Source organism: Chiroxiphia lanceolata, chromosome 16 (assembly GCF_009829145.1).
Source record: "Chiroxiphia lanceolata isolate bChiLan1 chromosome 16, bChiLan1.pri, whole genome shotgun sequence".
Taxonomy (NCBI): Eukaryota; Metazoa; Chordata; class Aves; order Passeriformes; family Pipridae; genus Chiroxiphia; species Chiroxiphia lanceolata.
In genome coordinates, this window is record NC_045652.1 from 13,491,245 (window position 1) to 13,515,180 (window position 23,936).

Below are 23,936 nucleotides of genomic sequence, written 5' to 3' on the forward strand. Positions count from 1 at the left end.
CTCTGAGATGTAGGTGATGAAAAACAAAAAAGAGTCACATTGATATTGTACAGAAGAGATCTATATTTATTGATAAGGAGGCCTGGAAGAGTTGGGAATTCCCTGGGAATTAAGGCAAAGGGAATTTCTGTGCAGGAAGACAGTAGTGTAACACCAACTGATTATCCCATCAGCTGGGCTGGAGTTGGTGGGAGCCCCAGGAAGGAGGACAGCAGCAGAGCTGAGTGTGAGCTGTGGGAGCTCATTCCCACTTTCCAAAGGCAGCTGTTAATGTCCATTCGGCTGTGCTGTAAGTGGATGCCCCAGAAAACCAGGACAGCCCTGGAGTGCCTGTAACTCCACACCAGGCTGAACGTTAAAGAACTAATTTTAACTTCTAAGCATCCTCCTTTCTGCCAGCCACGAAGGGATTAGAGTAACAGTTTTTGAAATTACTTAAAAATAACATCAGACTTAATCATAGCTATTTATTAAATCCATTATCCTCTGTCAGTTATGGGACACTGATTCAGCTGTGGAAACTATAATCACCTGTGGCAAAAAACCTCACTTTTTTTTTTTTTTCCTAAAGGGCCCCAGTAATAATTATTCTTTTAGTCCTTGAATCTGTAACTCAAGGAACTGAAACAGAAAAATCTATGGTGAATTTGGGGATGAGGCACAACAGTGATGGAGAAACTCAAAAAACTCACATAATTTTGTATAAATCATGCATGGCCTTGCTCCACAGCACCTAGAAGGAAGAAGGCTCTCTAAAGGAGTGGAATACCTTGTAAATCATGCAGGGAAGAGAAACCCCATGAAAACACCAGAAAATCCACATAAATCATGGGGTCTTGAGCCTCTGGATGCCTCTTTGCTGTCAGGGAGTCCATGTGCAGCTTAATTAGACAAGGAGATGAGCTTTCCTGCTGCCAGACGGATGCTCACCTTGCTCCAGCGCCCCTGATTATCACAGCTGAGGACAGCATTTCAACAGAAATTAGTGTCTTTGTTTAAAATGTGTATTTAGGGGCCTTCCTTTGAAAGCCATGCTCAGAAAATGCTAAAAAGAGGATTCGACATGCATATTCCACCTGATCATAGGAGCCGAAGATAATTTTTGCTAAGCCTGGAGGTGATGTTCATCTCTGTTTGAGCTGCTTCACATCTCACACACACAGACACTGATTTGGTAATGAGCTTCCCACTGACAGAGGGCAGGGTTAGATGGGGTATTGGGGAGAAATCCTTCCCTGTGAGGGTGGGGAGGCCCTGGCACAGGTTGCCCAGAGAAGCTGTGGCTGCCCCTGGATCCCTGGAAGCGTCCGAGGCCAGGCTGGACTGGGCTTGGAGCATCCTTGTCCAGTGGAAGGTGTCCCTGCCCATGGCAGGGGGTGGAACTGGTTGGTCATTTAAGGTCCCTTCCAATCCAAACCATTCCATGATTCTGTGATTCTACAATTCCTTGCACTGAGTGCTATGATTGAAAATGTGAGCACTGAAAAGTTGGACAGCAGGAAGACAGACTTGAACTCTGCTTTCCCGTGTGTGTGCCCTTCTCTGTAGAGTTTTTGATCACATAATTGCACAGACTGTCTCCTGCAGGAGCTGTGACTCACTGAGCACCTGGTGGGATTTGAAAGTCCCTGGCATTGTCCCCATCAGACCCTCTGTGCCTCACGAACAGCGATGTGCCCTTGTTTGGTTAGAGCCTGGTCCTGTCTCCATACAGACAACACCCCCTCCAGCCCTTACAGGAATACACTGATCCTCCCCAAGCAAGAACAGACAACAGCTGAGAATGAGGATGCAGCTTTCATTATTTTTTAAATGACTAATAAATGCAAAAACATCTTGCTGTCTCCTGGGGCAGATCTTTATATAACCCTGTGATCCTTCAGCAGGGCTTTCCGATCTGGATTCCGTTCCTCCCCAGACCACCAGGGATCAGTTTGCTGCTGATGCTGAAATGCAACCCTGAAATGCAGCATCCAAACTGAATTCCTTGTTATTCCAAGGCTTGCCACTTCAGCACAACGGCTGAGGCTCTACAGCAAGCTGTCAAAAGTGGGTTTGTACCCCCTGTTCCTCTCCTTGCCCTCCTCCATTTACAAGCTCCTTTTTTAATTGGGAATATCACTATGGACACTTGGGCTGCTGTGTTTAGCCTGGTATCCCTGGCAGCACCGAGGGAGAGACCAGAGCCTTTCTTACATGTGGTCTGTATTATATAGGGGGACATTCAGGATATATGGAGCAAATTCTTCCCTGTGAGGGTGGGGAGGCCCTGGCACAGGTTGCCCAGAGAAGCTGTGGCTGCCCCATCCCTGGAAGTGTCCAAGACCAGGTGGAACGGGGCTTGGAGCAGCCTGGGCTAGTGGAAGGTGTCCCTGCCCATGGCAGGGGGTGAAACAAGATGAGCTTTAAGGTCCCTTCCAATCCCAACCATTCCATGATTCTATATGGGCTGCTCTGCCCCTTATCTGAAGACCATTTTCCAATCTGAATCATGGTCATGCTTCCCATCCCTTCAGGCAAGAGGGTTGGACTCTCAGTCTCACTTTAACATGATGAAGGAATCTGTGTCAGGGCAAGAAACTGAGCCCACACCAAAGGCAAACATCCTGCTCAGACAACTCCCTCCCGTGACCCGCTGTCTGCAGAGCCTGCTGTGTGCTGCTATCGGGACACGTCACTCCACAATCTCTCCTTCATTCTCTGAGGGAACCTTCCAAAACCCCCTTCCCAGATAATATAATCTGTGGCTGGGTGAACCAGCTGCAGCCCAGCCCGGGCTGTTGCAGCAGAAGCTACAGTGCAGTGATGTGCTGGAGCAAGCCAGGATGGGGCCAGGGCTCTGGAAAATGCAATGGCACACCATTAAACTCATCCAGAGGCATCCTAGTAAGCAGAAAGCAATTTGGCTGAGTCCTGGCTGTTGCTGATCTGTCCATGGGCTTAGTAAGCCAACAGCTATTTCAGGTTTGCCATTTTGCCCTGTGTCCCTTCATGGGGAGATCTGATTGCTGCCTTTGCAGCCCACGTAGTCAAAACATTGATTTGTTCACATTACACATGAGCAAACAGGTCAGAACCTATTACTTATTTGATGCATTTCACATCCTTCTCTAAGATGTTTGGCTGAGAACTGTTTACAATCTTCATTCACAGATTTAAGGTTTGAAATAATTACCTGAAAAAGCCCAGAAAATACGACTTGCTCCGCACAGATTCCTGAGGAGTTAATCACAGTTCCCAGCGTTCAGGACTCAGGCTGGTCATGGTTTCTGTGGTATTATTCTGCTCCTGACGGGACATGCTGTGTTCCTAGAATCAGATTTTCAGGGTGAACAGTCAGTTACAAATTCAAGAGGTGGGTGTAACACGAACTCTCTAATTTTCACCTCAAAGCAGTTGTTTATCTGAATCTTCCTGCTTGGAAACTGTATCCCAAGCGTATTCACCCACAACACCCACAATGGCAATACTGGCAGGGTAACCACATCCCAAACGCTCCAGCTGAGGCAAATATAGCAGGGAAATACCTAAAGCAGATACAGGAGCTGTTGTCTTTCATGTCTTTCAGGGCAGTTCATACCCACCAAGTAACCAAAATGCACAAGACGGTAACACAACAACAGCTTTATCCTCTCTGCTTGCAGCAAACACACAGAATTTGTTTGTCTTACACATGAATTATTTTAAAATGAAACTTTAATTCCATCAGTAATGTGGCTGCTCCTGCCAAGGGTTCAGTCTGAGGTTTGCCTGCCAAAGATCAGCTCTAAGGAAATGTGCTGTTCCACCTTGGCAAGAAGGTCATGGCCAAAAAGGTGATTTTTGAATGGAAGTTTCTTTAGATTGTCGTTCTAATTCAGCCTCTTGTTCCTACTCTCCATCAGCTGAGTTCATAGAACACCCTACAAGGCAAGACAAGAAGAAATCGCCACCAAACAAAGTATTATCTGACCTCTCTGGAGGGATCAAAGCTTCCTAATCAGGCTCCCAGCATCACTGGACTTACAGATAAGGAATGTGTGGTCTCTTTTAAGATATAATTGCTGGCTCAGGCCCTTTGGATGGCTCTGACAGAGCCTGTCCAGGCCTTGAAAGCACAATTCCAGGACCTTGGGTTTAACCTGGCAGGTACCTGCTGTGTGTGATGGCTGGGAAGAGGTGTGGGATGGAGAGCAGGAAAGGACAAGCAGAGGGAGAAGAAGAAAAGGGTGATGCCTGCAGGTGTATCTGGATTTATATTCACTGTGTTTTACAACAGGTAGGCTTGAATTCACAGGTATTTTAACCATAAGTTTATTGAATCCCACATGATTTTGTGGAATTTCAGAGTGTTAACTCACCCCCAGCTGTTGGCATGGCCTTACCCCTTCCTTGACCTTTGGGAACACATTCACGCCCAGCTTTTAAAAACATACACAGTCTCTGGGAACCTAAACAACTGAAGGCTGCCTTCAGAGAAGCTGAGTACCAGTCAATCCTTCTGGCTTCAGACTGAAAGACCAGAGCAAAACAGACTTTTTGTAGGTACTTTGAGTGCCAAAAAATGGGCTGACACTGAGTGAACAACTCTGAAGCTGTGAGTTGTCGTCACGCCCTGCCTCAGTTTCCCCAGCTTGGAAAGGACAGTGAGGCAAAAAGAATGGAAAGTTCCATAAAAATCTGAGACCTGCACACAAGAAACTGTCTGATGCTACGATGAACTATTTTGTGACCTGCATTCATCTTTTGTATCTGTTTGGTTTAATGTTTCATAGCTCTGTTTCGGAGACCACGTCAGTCCTTGTGTTTGAGGGAGGTGACAGGTTAATTACAGACCTGAGCCAAGCCTCAAATATACATTGCAAATCCAGGCATCTAAACCCAGCCTGTCTACAGATTCAGCTGTGTAGATTGAGAGGGGAAATGATTGCTGAGCTGTTACTTTCCTTATCTCTGCCTGATCAAAAAGGAAATGGACACAGGACATTTCTCCTTCCTGCTTTCCGGGTGAAATTCATCCCAGAGCAGCAGATTGTAGCTGGCAGTGTTGTTACACCAGGATCTTTTTGAGCCGTGAAACCAGTTTCCAAAGGTGCAGCACTGCTGCCTTGGAGTCCTTGCACATATATATTTTTAGACCATCAAGGTTTTCAGGAGGATGGTGGAGAAATGAGATCCCCAGAAGAACCAGTGCCATCGCTGCCTCCAACCAGTGCCAAGCTGACTTCAGCCCAAGCAGTGGCCTCTAAAGCCAGATTCTGGTGGCCAGAATTCCCCTTCCCAGCCCAGGGGTTTCTCCCCCTCTCCCCAGAGTGACTCCTGAGCAGGCTGTGAGTCACAAGCCTGGTGCTCAGCATCGCTTGGGGCTGCAGAGGTGGGACAGAGAGCAGCCCTCGCCTGGGCAGTGTGTCCAAACAAAGCAACGGCACAGCCCCTGCTCCCTTTAATCATGGGAGTGATGAAATCAGCTTCTCCTCTGCGGGGAGCAGCGAGTTGGGCAGGTAGGGCAGGTCCCCGGGAGGCACATCTTTGGGTGCTGGACACGCCACTCACCAGCAGCAGCTTGGCTGTCGCCTTGACAACATTAAAGCTGGTTCAGATGTGTGGGTGGGGGAAGGAAAACTGCCTGGAGTGTGGGACACAGACTGCTCCCAACACGGAACAGGTCCCAAAAAATGCAAAGCCTTGGGACATGAGTCATGTCCTTGAACTCCCCCGTGGAATGGCTTTGCCACAGGTGTGCACTCAGGTTGTGACAAGGGAGAAAACCACTGAGGGCCATGGAAGTGGATGTGCCATGGGCTCTCCTGGTAGTTTTTGATGGCTGAGGACAGGAGCTGATGAACCAGGTCCTCCCTTTCAGTCTTCCAGTGTCAGCTCCTACCCAAGCCCCTTTTCCCTGCCTGTCTGTCACTTGTTAAAGCAAATGGCAAAGCACCAGAACGTTTGGGTTTTCTGCTTTTCTCTGCCCTCTCCTCAAATAAATTCCCTGCATTTCTTTTTGCCTGTTCATAAAACAGAGGGGGATCTTGATTTGTGGCTGCAATGAACCCACACTCACACAGAGCTCTGGGGGCTTGCAGGTGGTCTGGAAATGGGAATAGCAGTGGGAGGAATAATCACAGTGTTGGCAGAGAGCATGGAGATTCCTGAGACAGCAGCCTCAGGGATCCTGAGCCAGGTGGGATTTCCCAGTACTTTATTTCCTGCAACCTGCAAAACCAAAATGTAGTAAAAAAGTGTTTTATCTGAGTAAAATATTGTGAAGAGCAAGTTCTCCAAATAATAAAAGAGAAATAAGCATCAATAATCAGGGAGGGAGACCTGTTTTTTTTCTCATGATAGGAATGAGGAATGTTGTTTGGTATCAAATAGAAAGAATCCCTCCATGCTGATGGCAGCTTTTAAGACTGAGAGCAGTCTCCTCTCCTTTCTTTTTCTTCTTTTTCTTTTTCTTCTTTTTATTTTCCTTTTTTTTTTTTCCAATTTTTCACCACCCCCCCCCACACGACTCCACTATGGGGGTCAGTAAAACAATTCTGAATTTAAAGACATAAATAGCAGCTACAATTGGCCTCGCAGCAAAAATCCTGTTATTCAAGCCTTGTGGGATTCCTTCGGTGGCTTCCTATTCCTCCTTCCAGCTTCCTCACCGCCAGACCTCTGGATTGTCAAGCCCCAGCCTGTCCCTCTGTGCCTGTTTCCTCCTCCTCAACTTCTCCCCCCAGGCTGTCCCTATCCCACACACATTCCTAGCCTGTCTTATGCTGCCCTCTATCCTTGGAATAACCTTCCTCCTCCTCCAAGCAATAAACCTCACTCCTCTTTCCCAGCTTTCTGCCTGCAGACCTCATCGTTGCCCAACCATTCCCCCGTGGGTCTCTCAATCCTGGAATATCCCAAAATCTCTTTTCTAGAACACTGAAGGACTGAGCACAGCAGTACAGTTTGCATTTGCTGTTCCTTCTTGGAACCGGGATTAGCCAGACTCCCGCCTGCCCCAAATCCACATGGCTGGACCCCTGTGGAGAGCCTTTGGCAGGGCTAAACCTGAATGGAATTGCTGCTCACAGCAGTAATTCAGCTTTTTGTGGGAGCTGACTGACAGAAAATGTATTTACTGGGTTGCTTTGGATGGTGAGGAGTCGTCGAGCTCAAGTCGTGCTCAAAGCCCAAGGCTTCAGTGTTGAGCATCCTGCTGGTGCTGACTTGTATCTGATTTTTGTGGGAATCCCTGGAAGATCAAGTCATCCAGGTGAATCCTCTGCTGGAGACCCTTAATGATGCTAAAACTAGGGGGAAGAACAATTCTTTCCATTTTTTAAGTACCAGCCCTTCACTGGTAGGTCACTGTAGATCATATAAAGATCTTCCCTCAAGAAAAAATACACCCAAAAAGTATCTTCACATGCTCCCTCAAGCAGCAAAGTTAATTTCTGTTTACTTCACATTTCCCACAAAGCATTATTGGTTCCCATTTGCTTGAACTGAGTTGGTCAGTCAGTTTTGTTTTGCCTTCCTATTTTTAGATGTCAAGTTTTTGTATGTCAAATAAAAAACCAGTTTTGATCAACCCCAAATCAATGCCCTTTCAACTGATCCCTGCTGCAGTGATTCGAAATGCAGATTATTTTTAATTTTGCAGATTTTTTTTGCAGATTAATTTTGAAATTGTCAGTTTAAATGTAAAACATCGGGGTTTTCAACTGCACTCTCATTCCTGTTTCTGTGTGCTACATACTTCTGCCATATGCTGCAGAGAAAGGAGGATTTCTTTAAGCTCTAATACAGAATCCAAGAAGAAAGAGGGTTTTTTATAGATCTGATCTTTGAAAAGATTAAATTTCCTCTCACTGACTTGCAAATTTGCCCCTACAGGCAACGCTGTCTGTCCCTGATGAACGCGCAGAACCTCTCAGCTACTTTCTGTTTTCCTACAGATATTGCAATCTTGATTAACAGACTCATCTTTTATTTTCTCATCTAGGGCAAATTTATCTGAATTCACTGTGGTGGCACAGCCAAGCTGGCTGGGACTAACACTGGGAGTTGTAAGTAAGCAGATAATTCTCTATATTAACTTTGCTTAGGGTTTTCTCTTGTGTTGAATGGACCCTGTTCTGATTAAATCAGACACGTGCAAATCTGAAATGAATTTTTGAACTGGAAGGATCTGCACTGCTGTAAATGAAACCAAACCCTGTCCCTTCTTCCACAGTGAAGTTACACAGTGTATTAGATGATGACAAATTTATTTCCTCTCTCTTTAGCTGCCCGTGAGACTCTGAGCACACATAAAGGGCACGGCGCCTCCCCCAAAAGCTGTACACTTTTCATTCTACAGTTATATTGCAACCATTACTAACACTCATCAGCACAAAACCATAATTGTCTTGCAACCAAGACCCCAAAAATAGCTCTCCAGGGAAGGTTCATTGTTCTGCGCTTCCACACGTGCACACAAGACTAAACTGAGAGCCACAAATCCCAGCTCTCAAGGTAAAAGACCCCACCTCATTTCCTGACTTAAGCCCTTCAGGACACAGAAAAAGGAGAGAGGAAACATATGGATCACTTATTCTTTAATGTGGGATTGTCTGCATCCCTCCTACTTTCAACTCATCCCAGATTTGCATCACACTCAGGGACCATATGTTGGATTTGCCTCTCTGGACAGTTCAAGGCCAAGGCAAGTTCAGTTTGTTTACTGGGAGGTTTCAGCCTCTTCCGGCCTGGCCCAGAGAGCCAGGGCATGGCCAGACCTTCCCTGGGTGGGCAGCAGCACTGGCCAAGGTCCTCCTGCATCTGGATGGAGCTCTGAGGGCAGAGGAGACTGTGAGTCCTCCCCTAGGTCACTTGGACTAACTAGGATTGACATAAAAGGTGGTTTGAGTCAACCTAAACTTGTCTGCAGAACTCACATGATACCATTCCCAGCAGAGCCATGTGGAGAGGGGACTTCAGCCCAGAGGAAATGGTGAAAATGCCCAGGCAGGACTGCCAGTGAGTTCTGGTGATTTGGTATCCCTTTGGTGATTTTGGAATGAAGTGATGTGGTCGGGTCTAGAGGAGGATGGGTTTTATGGAGACCAGAAACCAAACTAAGCATGTTAGAGCAGGACAGAAGACATGGACAGGGCGATTACAGGGTACCAGCCACTCTTCCAAAAGGGTAGTGTAAGGACACATTTCACAGGACAATCTTACAAACCATGCACTGGTAATTCAGAGGCTGCTCAGAAGCAGGATGAGTTACTCTGCAGAGCTGCTCCTGAACCCAGCAATGACAGAACTGAACAAGCAACGGCACCTCCTGCCTCCATTTCACGAATTGCCCAAATATCTCTACTAAAACTTGTGCCAGTGGGAACATTGTGAAGGTTAGAGGCATGTTCTGAGAGCAGCACTGAAGGATGGTGTGGTTCTTGCTGCACTCACAGGACTGCCAAACACATTGGTGAAATACTGGCTTCACTGATATCAAAACCAAAACTCTCACTGACATCGACAGGGCTGTGACTTTTCAATCTCTGGCTGCTGCCAACACCTGGATGTGTTCTCCTTTGTGTTGCAGGTCTGGAGAAGTCATGTGCCATTTCCTAGGAAGCAGCTAAAAGATATTATATCTTCCTTGAACTTACTCATATGGCACTTTGTGTGTGTTATTCGCTCCCTTTAGTGCACAAATCCCTGCTCGATTCTCTGTTTCTAGGATAAGAAACCTACACACCAGAGCTGTGCTTGGCCAGAGATTGAAATAGGTTCTCTGCAGTGGGGGGTTGTTACTAATTATCCAGAAGAAGAGGATTGCTAGTGACTTTTCCTTAGGCAGGTCAGAGTGAGAAAGGAAAGCTGTCTTCCCTTATCTTCATCAATGCATGGTGAGATCCCCCTTGATGTGGCAGGGCTGCCACTAAGGTAAAAATGATCATTTTTAAACTGAAGTGTTGAGCTGCTTCATGCCAATTGCTTACATCTCCTCAGGACAGGGAAGACAGCCTGGACAAGCCTTTCAATACTGTTGAAAAGGTTTGGGTGTTCAATCCCACTGACTTTGACGTGGCTGCTACGGCAAAATCTCCTGGGTAGCCTAAGCAACTCATCCCACAAAAGGTTTTTTTTCTTAAGTCATACACTCAAGACGTGCTCAGGAATGGAAATCTAGAAGAACACTCAGTCTCCAACCCAAAAGCTTGTGTTGTGCCTTGATTGGACCGATGGTAATTGGTGTAATCACCTCTTGGTCCTTCTCCTGCTGCAGAAAGTGCTGCTTGTGCCCAATCCTAATTGTTACCTCTGAGTGCATCAAAGTGTGATCACAGCAAAGAACACAGATGATGGAAGAGCCACTTCTCACTAATGGAAGTGTGGAGGAACATTAGTGAGAGTGGAAATACAGCAAACAGGATGCTGCCCCCCTGGCCTAAGCTTCCCCTGGGAATAAAATTCAGCTTCTTCAACCTGAGGATAAATAAGCCACCCGGGAGCAGCTGGGACAGCCTAAAGACTTGTTCAATTGTCCATGAGCTGAAGCCTGAATGTAAAATATCTGCTCCAAAGCAAACAAGCTTGACGTGGGAGTTTCTGGTTAACATTCAATGGCCTGGGGTTTGCAGGACTTCAAACGAGCTGTTACAGGGTTTGTTTGAAGCCTCAAAACTGACAGATCTGAAAGCTGTGGCAGAGACCACGGGTTAAAACCTGCTCATCTCGCATACATATGTAATCTCAAGAAGCAGCTTTTGTGAGAGGAAGACTTGACCCTTTGTCTGGTTTTGACACACATTTTCCTTTTTAATATCATTTTGAAGAGTATCTGTTACTGAGAAGAGCTTATTGGGAATATCTGCTGGCTCCTGAGACTATTACTATAAGCAGGACTTGAGCTACAGAGAGATCAAACAGTCTCCAGCTGCTGAACTTCCAGTGCCCTTTCCAGCAGCTGTTGGTATTTTACAGCTCCCAGGATTTGTCCATTGCAAACAAGCCTTTTGTACAAAGCAAAGATGATTTTCATAGCCACGAAAACAGGCAGTCTCAAATCATGGTTCACAAGTAAGACACTGCAAGGTTCTCTGGAATCCTGCTCTGGGCAGGGTGGGACAGCAAAGCACAGTGCTGGTCTGATGGGACCTGGCTGGGCAAACCTCAGAGGGCTGGAAAATGATTTTAGATGTTTGGCACTATGGGCTGGCTTCCAGCTTACGGTGCAGATTAAGAATTGCCTTGGGTGGGCCTGTGTCCCTCCTGTCCTGTCCCCTTTGATGTCCTGGGCTCTGGTCCAGAAGAGATCTGTGGCTACAACTGACTTGGAGGCACTTGGGCACGAAGAAGTTCAAGCAGAAGGCAAGGAGGAGCAGGCAGAGGTGGACAAAACGGAGGTGGGTTGAGATCTCACACGTGCTGACAGCAAACCAGGACAAAGCCAGTGTGCCACGAGCTCAGCCAGTTCACTGAGGTTGAAAAAGCTGCTAAAACCAGGCTCTTGTTTCCAGGGAATATAGAATGACCTTAAACAACACGCTGATTCTTTTTTTAAACGAACAGATGTGCTATTGAGAGGTGGAGCTGGCACTCACAGCTGCCACAGGGCAGCGGGCCTGGCAGATGGCTGAGCTGTCAGCTGAGGACTTGATCCTGCTTTGTCCAACAGCCCTGCCTTGCCCATGACTTTGGATCCATGGTGGAGCACAGGCACAGACCTCCCGGAGCTTCTGGGAGCCCAGGCACAGCAGCTGCTGCAGCACCTTGTTTGAGGTGTTTATTATTGCTCTGCTCCATCCAGCAAGCTCTGCTGAGGGGTGTGTGTGAAGGGATGGAGCTGAGAGCTGCTTCCCTTCTGCCCTTCCCAGTTGGTTCCCAGCAGGGCTGGAGAGCTTGTCTGCACCCATTTTCCTGAGTATGCAGCAAGGGAATGGGGACAATGAGGGAATTTCTTCCAGTTGCCCAGATTAACATGTTCATCTTCCCTCCAAGAGTGGCTGACAAAGTTACTGAGCTCGTGGGTCTGCAGCCTGGAGAGCACCAGAGGGGTCATCACTAGGCCCAGGGGAAAAGCAGTGAACAAGCTGGAGCAGAAGGGCATCCTAAGGCACCACAGTGCCACAACGGAGGAGTTGGCCAGCAGGTCCCTGAAACCCTTTCCAGTAACAATTAATTGAAAACACTGATTATGCAAATGTCTGACCAGTGTCGCCACAGCTGAGCGTTTTAGCGTACAAAGAACAGCAAGGCTGTTCCACGACTCCCCAACATGTTGCCACTGGCCTTGATTAAAAATATAATCCTTATAGATATTCTGAAAAGGAACAAAACCCCGAAAACTCAAGCCAAGGCTTGTTTCTAGTAACATAAAGCTGTAGGAAAGCTACCTAAAAGGTACATCGGCCAAAGATTAAATGAATTTTTGCTGCCCTTGCTTACGTGTTGCTGGAAGAGCCAGAGCCCTGCAGCTCCTGCAGCTTGTCTCGCCTTTCCTGGTGGATGTGACTCGCCTCTCTGCTGTGCTGTCACGCAGCCATGCTAATGCTTAGCAGCAGGAGCAGTATTTAAGCATATTATCAAACTCCACCAGTTATTCATATACTCCACTGCACAGACACACTGACAGAACATGATCAGAGCATGAATCACAGGCCCTTTGGTCTATCTTTTTTACACTCAGCAACTATTTCCTTTCTTTGCTACCAAGCAGGTTTTTGAAAGTGGCATTTGACTGTGGCAAAATATATTCTGATTGTACCTGGTTCTAGCAGTCTGTAAGCCACATTGTCCTCTCTGCCAGCGTATCAAAGTATGAGCCCAAAAGGTAAAAATATAATCTCTCCACAACATGCTTTCCTTTGGCAGTGCTGTAGAATCATTTATTCAGGGCAAATGGGTTTTCCATGGTAAGGGCCCCCCGTGAGGACTGAGACTCCAGGGAATGCTTTAATGCTATTCCCATGCCAGCATTAACTCGTTTCCTTTCCCTGTACCCACTGAGAGGATTTCTCCCTCTCTCTACTCAGGTTAACAATGAGAAATCTGCTTTCTCATGCACTACCAGGCTGTTCTCTGGCTGTATCCGAACGGGTCGTGCCTTTCCTCCCTTGCTCCTTTCCAGGTGTGACACAGCACCACAGGGCAGCTACAAAAGAGCAAGGATCCCACCAAGCAGTGGTGGGGTTGCTCCAGAAATCCAGCGTGGCCCTGCTCTGGGTTCTCCTTGAAGCAGAGGAGGCTGCAGGTGAGTGAACGTCACAGGTACAATCAATACTGTCACCTCAATGTGTCGGCACGCAAATGTCATCGGTCCTGCTGCCCGGTGCTTCCCCATCATTCCTTTGTGGAAAGGATTAAACCTGTCAGGTAACAGCCTGTGTCTGCCCCTGCATCCTTCTCTTCCGTGCTCAGAGACAATCTTGCTCCGACCTTGAGGTTTCTGCCCCTCCAGCACCGAGAGGCAGACAGAGCGTGCCGTGTTTGTGCGCTCGGGGAAGGCACCACGAGCCCTGCTGCGGAAACATTCCTGCACAGATGGAAGCGTGAGTGCAGTCCTGGATTAATGACAGGCTACATAATCCCCCCTCTGGCAGTCAGTGGCCTTCTGCTGCCCAGACAAATGTCAGGTTTCGATCAACCAGAAAAACTCGCTGCCTACGAGGATTGTCATCAGCTCGGCCCAGGACTTTGCTGCTGAGAGGTGAATGGGAAAGTTTGGGACACTGCTTGTCAGATTTTGGGCTATCAAATGGACAGGGGTGGATCTTACATCTACTTCCTTCATGCAGATATGGTTATGTTTCCAGCTGTGAAATGCAAATGACTTTATAAAACAGAAGGTTTTCTCTCTCCAGCCTTGGTATCTCCTGTTAATTTATTCACTCCATCCTTCTTTGTCTCATTCCAGGAGCAGCTGGACTAGCTGATGGCTTCTTTGTACAGCACATCCACTGCATTGTTCCAAATGGATTCAAACAGTCTGGTACCCCAATCCTCAGGCAAAGCCACACAGTGCCTTCTGCACAAGCTGGGGCTGGCTGAACAGCAAATCTTCCTTCAGGAGTGAAAGACGCTGGGTCATCACTTCACCTTACACCCCTTCAAGGGAATGTTAGTCTGAGAGACACTTCCAAGAGCCAGAGCCAGAGAAAGGATGTCTAATAAACCTCTCATTTCATGAGAAGCACAAAGAATTAGGAAATACATGCCCTGGAACTAGACAAATTGGCACTGTTACTTATTAGGCTGCGTTGCCTCCTGCAACCCTGTTTTTGCAGGATCAGCCACGGAAACAGTGAGTTGCAGAGAGGAAGAGCAACGTAAGTTTTCACCTATGACCTGTAATAAAGTGGAAGGGCAAGTGATGGAAAGCAGGGAATAGCAAACAAATATGCTATGAATAGGCAGTTACTCCTGTTGTTTGAATTCCAACACCATTACTGAAGGCACGTCTTCCACTTGCAGAGGACAGAGCTCTGCATCCTGTGCAGGGATCATATCCATGGCAAATCAGAGAGGGAGCAGGTAGGAATGCCTGGTTCCATTGCTTCTGCTTCCCCCTCCAAGAACTGTCACAGGTAGGAATATCCACAGGCTTCCTTACACCACTATTTCAGTGCCTGTGGGGCTGGGAAGCTACACTGGAGATTTCCAGCGGTGATGAGGTTCTCTGCACTGTCTCTACCTGTTGCTCTTATATCATTACACCTCTCTTTCCCTTTTACACACCAAAACCTGAATCCCAGCTTAATCTCTCCAGGGTTTGTGGGCAAGAAGGCAGCATCAAAGTTGCTGCTTGGCTCGGCTCTCCTGACCTGGGGGAAAAGGGGGACAGAACTGGATCCAAGAAGGTGCCGTTTACTCCCACCCAAGCTGGGCTGACTAAACTGGTGGCAGTTGTGACTCAGCATGTCCTCGGTGGAGATGGAGCTGCAGAATTAGAGTTTCTACAGCAACCCACTTCCTCATGCATATAATGTTCTCTCTTACACACGCTCCCGAAACTGACTTTTAATCAGACAGTTGAGTTAATAAAATGCAAATGAAGTGCACCTTCAGCTACGCGATAAATCTCACTTGCTCTTTACTATTCCTTAGTCAGGCAAAAATCCTACTAACTGATCATTTATCCAATTTAAGACCGGAAAGTGAAATGGAGAGAGATTGTTGTAGTCATCTAATATTAGCAGCATACATCATTAATTTTGCACATATGTTTTTATCATAACATAATGAAGCAGCTATTGTACCGACCACGCAAAAGGGAACATTCTGTTCTTCGCAGGAACCGAAAATCTGCATTGCCCAACCTTACAATAATTACACAATATTCATCCCTCCTCCAGCCTATTCTATCCTTAGATTTCAACTTATGGATGCCTCAATCTCACTTTTAAAGCCAACAGCCACAAGATTACTACTATTATTTTTTGTTACTGAAACTACTGCGTTTCCTATCACAGGACAGCACAGGGTGTATTTAGGTTTTATCAAGGGCAAAACCTCCATCCATGCTGTTGTTTCTAAGCCCCACACATTCTGTTTGCCACAGGCTAGGCCTGATGGCAATTCAGAGGAATGGTAGAAGTTTCTGCAGCTGCTTTTCTGGGGAAAATTATACATTAGGGTGAGGAAAATAATCTGAGGTTGTCCTGTTCTGCGGAATTAAACAGTGGCAATTACAGGCACTGAGAACCTTGGGATGTCTGGGCAGGGAAGATAAGGGCTGGGAGAGAAAATAACGGCCATGTTCACTTAAAGACACTGAGAGAGCTGGTGACTTTCTTGTTAATTATTGATAGGGCAATGGGCCTGAATGATTTCTTTCCAAAGCAATGCCAGAAAAGTTAGTAAACCAAGAAAATCCTGAAATCTGAGTCTAAGCCTGCTGCCTCCAGGGAGAGGAAAGAGAGTGTCTTAGAAATTTAAGGACTGGGCTTCCTGCTTCTCAAAGCAGCATAGAGAGAAGGCATGAGGATATGAGCATGGGAATACAAGCTTTCACTGTTCATTAACATTTAAAAGCTGAAACAAAGCTGCTTAGTTCACTTCTCCTGAGCAGGACCACACTGTCCTCACAAAGGGGCAGGTCCAGCTCAGACTCTCTTCACTTACTCCCAGGATGGATAAATCAGTTGGTTTCCTGGTAAGAGAGGAAAGAAAGTGCTGACCACAATATACAATTTTAACATTAACATTAACAAAAATGTTAAAGCCAATTTTCCACATGTGGGTGAAATAAAATCTGCCTTTTAGCTGAGGGCACACCTTCCCAACTCCAGCGTGAGCCAAACAAACCTTCGCAGCCTTAGATAAGAAAAAGCTCTCCAAGGGTTCTGGTGCCATGTGGACTGGTATGAATGTGGACAGTGGTAAGAATCATTCTGCATTTATCAGTTCAGAACCTGGCACACAGTCCTGATTTCTGTGCTGGCACACAGATCTGCTCCTGTGCACCCTAACAACCTTTCCTAGGAGCTGCATTACTCACAGGAGAGGTATGAAACTCTGCTCTAAACAGGCATTTCAGGAAATGCCAGGCCTCCCACTGGTATGCAAAACCCACTATGATCTGATAATAAAATGACCACCTCAGGCCTTTCAGGGACCATTATAATAGAAAAAGCTTGTTTTGGGAACCTCACTGCTTGAAGTCCTTCCAGGTGTGGCCCAACAGGAGGAGGAAATGGAGCTGAAGGAATTGGACATGAGAAGCAACATGTCAAAGACTTGGGAGCTCAGAGAACAAGCAGAAGAGCAGAGGAGCTGACAAGACACCCTCAGCCAGGAGAAGGGTGACCTCCTCATCCAACTACAGGCTGAGTGTTATCCATAGGGGATGGTTAGAGGTTTGGGATTCACCAAGGCAGGGCATTGGCTTCCTCAAATGACTTCAGAAAAGGCTCCTTTTCAGAATATGGAATGAATAAAGAGCATATGGGGATGATGCATGAGATTTACAGACAGCCTGTAAATCTCATGTATCTTAAATAAAGATAAGTCCTTAGATAACAAAGGAGACTGAAAGCAAAGGAGTTGTTGTCACAAGTCCCAGGTTCTGTTCCTGGCCCACTACAGATGCTCAGCAAGAGCTACAGCAAGTCAGAGTGGCACCTTTTTAAAATGCAAACTCTTCTTTAGGGATCTGTGTGTGTACAAACGGGTTTTTTTTGATCCTTAACTTTAAGAAGCTATGGTCTGAGTCATGGAGATCAACTCCAACACAGGTATGTTAAAGGAATGTTAGGAAACTCTGCAAAAGAGGCAAAGTCTTGCATTCTTGCAAATACGGAAGTTTGCTGCCATTAGAGGCAGGAGTTTTAGCAGCCTTTCATAGGATGAACACAATATTCTTACATCTATACATATATATTTTACATCTATATATATATGTATAGATGTAAAATATTGTGATATATTCTTATTCCAGCATCTCATATAACCTGGGATGGATTTAATTCTTTACTTCACCCTCCTACCCCGTAGTAATAGTCATTTCACAGCAATTTTTAGGGATCCCTCTACATATAGACATTGCATCTCCTTGACATTCTTTATTAATTAGACCACTTTTACATGGCAATATTAGTAAGTCTCTACTTATAAAATGCTCCCCTCCATGTAACTCTTTTCCAGCCTTGGGGAACGCTTCTCTCTCTCCTGCACCTGAACTGTTTTTTATTTAATGCAATTGGAGAAGTTTTAAATCTGCACTGGAGCAGCCATGTGGTTGTCTGCTGCTCCTTCTGAAGTCAGTGTTAACTTCCACAGGATGTTAAACTCACAGATGCCTCATATGCCTCAGAATTTATTAACTGAATCTCAGATTCCTTCTAAAGAAACACAAGTTTCCAGTGACATTTTGTCCTGCTGCCGCTAACGGCTCGTGTGATCCACACAAACCTTTTCCTGTCTGCAGGCATTAGACCACAGAGTTCAAACTCAGATCTCTCTGCTCAGAATGACTCAGTCACTAAATGCCAAAAGGAGGAGAGGGCTTTGGAGGGAGCTCATCAGGCAGAAATTCGTTTTTCTTTATTCTCTCCCCTTATTCTCCCAGTCTGGGGAAAGGAAAAAAAAACCAACCCATTGTCTACTTGCTTAAATGCTGTGAGACTACAGGGTGCTGCACAAAGAGGAAGGGGCTGTGTTTTTCTAGGAATTAACTCCTGGCAGCACAGTGAAGTGTTGCCAACTCGTGCCACTGCCCAAAAGAGCTGTGTGAACCCTGAGGAAGAGCAGGATGCTCTGGGAAGGGTCACTGCTGGACTGAGTTCCTGTGGGCCTGTTGGAAACACACACGATGCTTGTTGTGCTGCTCTCCAGAAGCATCTGGGATGAATCCATTCTTGGGGTTTTCCCTCTGCTGCCAGGGCAGGGTTTAACTTCTCACACTCTTGGAAAACCACCAGGTGAGGAGAACAAGGTGAGGAGAACGAGGAGATCAAGAACATCAAACCTGCCACTCGGATGCACGAGGTAAGGTGCAGTTGCCACAGTCTCTATTTTAGATGGCCCTCTTAGGCCTGGTTTTGACATCTTGGGCCCTTCTGATAAACACCCTCTATATGTTTGTTGTGGCTGCCCCATCCCTGGAAGTGTTCAAGGCCAGGCTGGACAGGGCTTGGAGCAACTTGGGCTAGTGGAAAGTGTCCCTGGCAAGGAGTTGGAAAAAGAAGAGCTTTAAGGTCCCTTCCAACCCAAACCATTCTGGGATTCTGTCATTCCATGTTTGTTACAAAGTTCTTTTTTACACTCATTCCCCCTTTTTCAACTTGCTGGAAGACAACTGGGAACAAGAAGGGACTCATCATTGACAACCTCAATGAGATGAAATAAGCCAAACTTGGAAGATGCTCTAAGGAATTTTCATGGTTTAATGTGTCAGTTGGAGTGGAATTTCCCAGGATAGACTGTACTGGGTGCAGTTGTGCTACATCACAGCTCTGACAGCATCAGCTACACCTGAAAAGTCCCTTGACAATAAATTCATGGGAAAATTCACAGTCATACCCTGATCTTTTCAGTATTAACCCAATGACAAGCAGAAGTACAGCTCAGTAATTCAGGCAAGCAGAATCAGAAATACAAGATTTTGTTTCCTTAAGTCTTTCTCTGACTCATTGTCTGATATTTGTAATTCATCTTCCACATTCACCCACATATAAAATGTGTACAATCACCAGGAAGTTATGAGGCTTAAATGATTCATGTTTATGTAAGGCCTTCTGATCCTCACATAAAAACTGGTTTAGAATTGCAAAATATTATCACAAATTAGATCTTTATTTTAGTGTCACTATTGACTACTTTAGTGATGGGTCTGCCAGCACTGCTCTGACAAACCTCCTCTTAGAAATTAACTTCCCACAATACAAATATCCAACTCTATATCATCCAAACCACTAATTTACCTAGTTAACGAGCTAAGCAGCTAAGGCAATGTGCACAATCATTAATAAATACTGGCAAGCTCTGCTAAATCAAATTCTCCACAGGGAGTACAAGCTCCTTGTGCTTCAGAGCAAGGCCACCGGGACACTTAAGTGACAGAAGAAAAGTCAAGTGCTGGTTTTGGTCCTTTAAGAGCTGCAAACAGGCTCAGCTTTCCTTTGTGCTGTGTCTTTATGTGCAGACTAATTAATGATGGGGTGAGGAGGAGCTTCCACAAAGGGAAAAGGAGCTTAAGTGCCCTGCCAGTCCCACTGAAAAGACAGGACACTAAATCTGAGCCAAGACTAACCTGTTCACTACAGAGCAAAAATGCTAATTTGGCTCAATCAATGTGCTGTAACATCCTGCCTTCTCCACCACACAGCAGCCAGCTCAGCCAGCTCTTTGCTAAGATTGAGTTGGCATAAAAGATTAATACAGCCCTTTTAAACCTACCCTGTTAAAACTGAGTCTGGAGCCTATCACTCTTTAAACCCTTAAAAAACAGAACCAGCTGAGATCTAGTATTTATTTTTCCCCAGGTAGTGGCTGGTGTTTTTTCTACAGCAGATTCTGACTTCTCTATGAGCTTGGGAAACCTCTAGGCTTGGAAGCATTTGCCTTTTAGCTTCCAGTGAATGAACAGTTCAGCCAACTCTGAGATCCAGCTTGTTTTGTGTATTATCCACTCACTGGAAACTCCACTTCCTTTGAAGTCTGTGGAACTTTGTGCTCACTGCAGATCTCCTGCCATGGCCAGGGGAAAGGTGATCTGTTGCAGGAACCTGCTCTTCTGCTTGCAGGCAGTCAGCAAAATGTCTGATAAAAGCTTTCCATGGACATTTCTGTCCTGCAAGGCACTCTCCCTCTCACTCTGGAAGGAAAGGTGGTAAATCAAACCAGAAATGAGGCCACAGTTCACAGGATGCGCAGTGTTACCATTAGGAATTCAAATATTTATTTCATCCCAACAGTATTCAAATATTTAACCAAACACTCAGCATTTCTACAAAAACATGACCCACAGACCTAGATTGCAGCTATTTCTATGAACAAGCCTCTATTTCCCTCAAGTAGCCAAATCAGCTTGATTATATTCCTGAAGGCCAAATTCCAGCATGACACAGGAAGCCAACCATGCTGCAGATAACATCAGTGTCTGCTGAGACACCTGGCCAGGTCTTTCCTGCTTTGTTGGCTCAGTATTCCCAGCTGTAGATCTCTTCCAGGAAAGAAAATCCAGCAGAGCTGATAAACATATAGAAAGGGGAGTGAAGAAATTAAGATTCTTGCTCATATTTCCACGGATTTCTCTCACATCTCTTGCACACACACACTGCTGTGCTCGTGTGTGTACTACAGACCTTGTACACTGAAGAGCTCAAAGAAGACCTGGAAGCTGAGGTTATATTTTGGTAGAATGCTCTGAACACATTCTGATGACTAATACAAACTGATGGTATCAGTAACAAGGAACATTTCCATTTCAATTCACTTTAGAAATGTGAGCTAATTAATCCTCAACCCTATCAGGAGGTAGGTCCGTGTTGTTAAGACACCTTGCACAGGTGGGAAGACAGAGGAAAAGGAACTTGTTCAGTGGCACAGAGAGCAGCAATGTCAGTTAAAGCAGAGCAGGGCCATGGGAAGCACAGGGCTGCCAGGGCTGAGATGGCAGAGCTCATGGAGAAGCCCCAGAGTGAAAGCACAGCTGGACAAACAGGTCATGAAAGCAGAGATGGATGAGCCCAGTGCAAGCGTGGAGTCTGTGCAGAAATCCAAGGGGAGAGGCCAGCAGGGAATTCCAGCAGCCACAGGGGAAGCCGTGAGCACAAGGCAGGATCCAGCTCTCTGCAGAGGGAGTTGATGATGCCAGGAAGCAGCTGTTGGCAGCTGGGGCTGAACTCTGCCTGTCCCAGCTGATGGAAGAGGCCTCCCCCTCTCAAGGGTCAGCACACTCTGCACTACTCCCCTGGGCTGTTACAGCCACCCCAGTGCAATCACCAACTGGAATAAACTGAGTTTGCAAGAGAGGGAGGATATTTTGGCCTTTGATGCCTTATTCAGCATCATATGACTGACCTCCCTCTTCCAGCTGAGCTCCAATGCTCATGTTCACGAGCTGGAAGATAACCTGGCTGAGCCAAAGCCCAGTCGGCTGCGGGGGAGAAGAGCCAAGATGAAAATAAAGCCATCAGGCTCCAAGGTAAATTCCTTGACAGCTTTGTGCAATGTTACCTCCCTTGGATCCTCATCTTCCCCTAAATTTCTTCCAGCTCTGGCAGCCCTGTCCTTGTCTCCTCTCTGCCCAGTCCTTCTCCTCTTTTTCTCTCCAGTCAGATTGAATTAGTTCCTCTCCTGATTCTTTATGCGGTTTTCCCACAGCTCTCCCAGCTGAGCTGGGAGCTCGAGGAAGCTCAGAGCAGGCTTAACCAGACTGTCCACATAAAGATTTCTCTCTCCTTGCAAGCAGGAGGCAGCTGGATGAGGAGCCCAAGGTGCTGGGGAGCACCAACTGCCTGCAGAGGCTGCTGCTGTCATGGGACACGCACTGCCTGCTCTTTTGCATATTGTCCACTTCAGAGTAACAAATCTTCTGGGCTACCTCTCACAAAGGGAATTTAACTCATCCAAATTACTCTCTGGGATTGTCACCAGCTGTTCTTGGAGGGGGTGTAGGGGACATGAGCCCTGTGTGGATATGAAAACAAGACACGGAGTCTCCCATGAGTCAGCAAAGAGCAGAACACACACACCTCCTGATCCTCAGCCCACTGTCCATTCACTGGATCTTGCAGCAGTTTATTTGTACAAATCACAGAAGTTTGGCTCAGAATTATACCAATATTTCATCTCTCTGTCTGACACCTGTGTCTTGGAAATTTCTGCTTATCTCCAAAGAGTAATTCTAGTGCTGCACCTGTATATCACCAGTCTGGCAAGGATTCTGTGTTTAGAACAATCACCAAATGGGTTTACTGTCATAATTCTTTGAAACACTGAGAGAACACAGTGATGATGACAAGCCAAGTTCTGTTTCCAGTTGTATGAGCTCATTTCAATTCACTGCAGTACAGCAGAAAACAGGTACGGAAAGAAACCCTTGGCTCCTGAACAGGGAGATATTTTGAAGGCTGAGATGTTTCTGGATGGCCCAGAACTGAGTTGTTCAAGTGGTTCTGGGCAGCCAGGTCAGTGCAGTCACACTTCCAACAGGACAGATCCACAGCAGTGGCTGTGCTACCTCAGAAGAGCAAAGCTGAGCTGCTGTGCCTGGTCTCTAAACTCAATGCTGAAGTCACAATCTGGAGGAGTAAATACAGGACTGATGCCACTGAATGAACCAAAGAGCTGGAGGGAACCAAGTGAACCTTCAGCTTTCAGGGAGTTTGGGACTTAGGGAAGTCTCATTATTTAGTTTGGCTGCTGAGTCACTGCCTATGGATGTGATCTGTTAGGATACATTTTGGTAAGAGAGAGAGAAAGCAAAGGCCTCCAGCCAAGAGAAAGAAAATAATACTTGCAATAACAGAGACTATTGAGACCTAACACTTGTACACTGACAACAGAAAACAAACCCTTCTGATAAAGGCTTGAATTTGTGTAATCTTTCTTTATTTCAACAGGACTTTACTCTTCCAGCAGCCCTACAAAAGCCACTAGAATTTCCTAAGGATAAAGCACCATAGCTCTTTACAGTCTGTTTTCTGAGGCTGCTGCCAGGATTCCACCTGTTCCCTGGGGAAAGCAGTGATGGGGCTCTAGGAGGTGAGGGATGCCAATCCTACCACCCCTCCCTCCATGAGCAACTCACCAGGATATTTCTGCCCTCCTTCCCTCAGGACAAAGTTGGCTGTGAGGCTCCAGAAGCAGAGACAGTGGAATCAGTCCAAGCCTGGATTGCCAGCATGGGAACAACTAAGCAGAGACCTCAAAGCACAGTGGAGAACCTCACTGTTGACCTTGAGATGAAAGAAATCCAGCTATCCAAGAGTGCATCCAGCCCAAGACTGACCACCAAGATCTAAGCCCTGGTGCTGGAGGCCCTGGGAGTCTTTCTGTCAACTCAGGTTGGCTTTGGACTGGTCTCTTATTTCTTAATATTTTAAGATCTCTCTATTAAACGTCAAGTAATCTGTATGGCCATGAGAAGCAAGGCTAAGATTTACCACATCAAGAGAAAACCCAGATGAGAGCCACAGCTAATTCCTGGGAGCACACAGCATGCTTCTCATAAGCTCATTAGCTGACTTCCAGAAACAAGAGTACAGCTAAAGCAAAAGCCCTCCTTTACTGCAAGGCAAGGTATTCATCTCCTTTTAAAGGATAATAATATCCTGCTTTGAACTTTTCAGTGTTGCAGTACTGGTGGGTTGGCCACTGGTTATTAACTACCACACTCAAAGCAGATCTAAACAACACACAGTTTAAACACCACCGACAAACGCTCCTTCATTAAATTAGTATTTCTACTCTTGCTAGTGTTAGTGTAAGAGCATGAATAGTAGTGCAACTGTGGGATATTTGAATAAAAATGTTAC

At 46.2% G+C, this 23,936-nt stretch overlaps 1 protein-coding gene across 3 annotated transcripts in view; it reads right to left on the reverse strand.

The window, feature by feature from the left end:
* Positions 1-23,936, reverse strand: part of KPNA7 (karyopherin subunit alpha 7) — a 46,472-nt gene that overhangs the window by 12,845 nt on the left and 9,691 nt on the right. For 2 of the 3 annotated variants that reach the window (XM_032703633.1, XM_032703635.1), the window contains exon 3: positions 3,176-3,309. The gene's annotated coding sequence lies outside the window, so the exon portion shown is untranslated. Of the gene's footprint in view, positions 1-3,175; positions 3,451-23,936 lie in introns of those variants that run through there. The other variant, XM_032703634.1, reaches the window with a different exon arrangement.